The sequence below is a fragment of the Penaeus japonicus genome, unplaced genomic scaffold (assembly GCF_977035675.1).
Source record: "Penaeus japonicus unplaced genomic scaffold, GWHDUDI00000001_assembly GWHDUDI00000024, whole genome shotgun sequence".
In the NCBI taxonomy this organism is placed as follows: domain Eukaryota; kingdom Metazoa; phylum Arthropoda; class Malacostraca; order Decapoda; family Penaeidae; genus Penaeus; species Penaeus japonicus.
In genome coordinates, this window is record NW_028234426.1 from 14038610 (window position 1) to 14041109 (window position 2500).

General features: G+C 42.8%; 1 protein-coding gene across 1 annotated transcript in view; it reads left to right on the forward strand.

Annotated features, from left to right (window-relative positions):
* The window catches only part of Cht7 (chitinase 7), a 104036-nt gene that overhangs the window by 81435 nt on the left and 20101 nt on the right, over nucleotides 1–2500 (forward strand). The gene's annotated exons all lie outside the window — the stretch shown is intronic.

Here is a 2500-nt window from a genome sequence, read left to right on the forward strand (position 1 = left end):
TCTCCTCTCCCCCTCCCCAGCCCCTCCTCCCCTCAGCCCTCCCCTATTCTTTTTCTCTCCTCCTCTATTCCTCTGCCATCCACCACGCCACCTGCAGCCCTGGCTTCTGTCACGCGAGTGTCTGTGCCTGGCGATGATTTTGAAACATGTTGCACTTTTCTGCGCGTCTCTACTCTCGAGACTCTTCACTCTGTCTTGTGTCTCTAATCTCGCGACTCTTCACTCTATCTTGTGTCTCTACTCTCGCGACTCTATCTCTCTCCATCCCTGATATCAAACACTGCATCGCCTTCAAGATATCAACTCCTTCAACACAAACCATATCAATATCAAAACTTTCTCCTTCTTTTTTCGAGATTCTTTAATTAAACAAAGATAATACTGTCGTTCATTAACACACTTTTCGAAAGTCTGCCAAGTCCCGAGAAATAGCCGGAAGCCTTCCCTCCTACCGAACGCAGGACCCTCGCACGCCGGCACCGCTATCCGCAGCATCTACCGCACTTTCGGCTGTAAATCGCGAGAAAGTGGCTGCTATCGGAGCCGGTGTGTTCTTGGTTTCTGTGCTGCGCCCGCCCGGGGATGCTGTGCTGCAGCTGGAGTCACGAACGGACGCCGCTGAGGGAAAGGGAGGGAGACAAAGAGAGGTAGAAGAAAGGTGTGATAGAGAGGAGGACGGAGAGACGTGAAGAGAAAACGAGGGGAAAGCCAGAGGGAAGAGGAGAGCCAGAGGGAGAGAGAAAGAAGAGACGGAGGAAGAGAGGGAGAGGAAAAGGTGGAGGGAGGGAGCGAAGCAAAGTGAAAGAGAGGAGGAGGCAGAGTATCATCAAAATGCAGGATGACAGAAGGATTGAGGAGAACAGTTTGTGGAAGAGATAGAAGAGAGAGAGAGAGAGAGAGAGAGAGAGAGAGAGAGAAAGCAAAGCAAGACAAATAAGCAAAAAGAAGATAGATGGACAAAATGAGACGCAAAAGTAAACCTTAGCAAGGAGATAATACAGAAAATAAATAAAAAACAAAAAAGAGACAACACAACAGAAGAGAATGTAAAGAAAAAACTACAATAGAGAGAGAATGTGAGAGAGAGAGAGAGAGAGAGAGAAAGAGAGAGAGAGAATTATAGAACAAGAGGAGAGAAATACAACTATAGAGAGCTAGAAAGAGACGAGGAGAGAAAAACAACCAAAGCAAACTAAAGACAGAGCGAAAATGAAAATGAGAGAGAAAGATACAGAAGCAGAAGAGACAAGAGAAAGAGACAACACATAACCATGTAGCTGCATCTCAGACATTACACTTCTCCCGGTCATGTCTCTCAATAAGAGTGTAATATCGAGATGTACAGTGTATTGTGCATCTGCTTCTCCTTTCACTATGACTGTGAAGGAGACTCTGGCTGTGATTCCCAACTGTTGGTTCTAGAAGCTTCTAAAATCCAGCGTCTAAAAGTTCTTTTTTTCCTTTGTGCTGTTTCAAGATCCTAAAAATAAAGTAATTTTTTTTCTGGTATTAGTGGTTGATGTAATAATAACTCGGGATGACATGATTGATGGTGCGTGTCAGTGTCGATTGATGGCGATAGACTAGACACAACAGTCGATTATGTTGATTACTTTTTTTCTTTGTTTTCTTTCTCTTTTTTTCATTCGTTCGTTCTTTCTCTCTGTCTCTCTTCCTTTTATTTTTCTCTCTCTCTTTCTCTCTCTCTCTCTCGCTCTCTCTCGCTCTCTCTCTCTCTCTCTCTCTCTCTCTCTCTCTCTCTCTCTCTCTCTCTCTCTCTCTCTCTCTCTCTCTCTCTCTCTCTCTCTCTCTCTCTCTCTCTCTCTCTCTCTCTCTCTCTCTCTCTTTCTCTCTCTTTCTCTCTCTTTCTCATCCTCTCTCCCTCTCTCTCTCTCTTTCTCAAATGTTTATATTCTTTCCCTTTTCATGATGAGAAAGTGACAGCGAAAGTGTTCAGAGGAATAACCACATAGCAAATATACCTTTTTTGTGGGGTTGGAACCTCGCGAGAACAGCGTATCATAAGCTTATGTTGTTGTTTTACGTTTTCTGTGAGCATTATTTTTGCCTGGAGTTGTTGATTTAGGAGAAAGTATTTGCATAACAGAAGTTGGATGGCTTTTTTATCATTTCTTTTCGTGTTCTTTTATTTTATTTTGACTCGTCGAAGTGGATGGATAGAGAAAGGACTACAACTATTATTTTTTAGGGGGGTGAAATATGAGTGATAAAAAGTAGAATGATTTCGAAATTTGTTCAGCCTAGAAAGAAATACGCTGATAGATTCGCAAACATTAAGAAATGCACACAAATAAACACACATACAAAAACAAACATGTACGTGCATCAACAATAACACAGGCATACTCATGTACACACACGCTCACACACTCATGGACACACACACACGCACATACAGAAATACACGCATATACAGATACACAAGGACACAGACACATAAACACAAATAGAAACTCGTAGACAGACGCACACAAACACA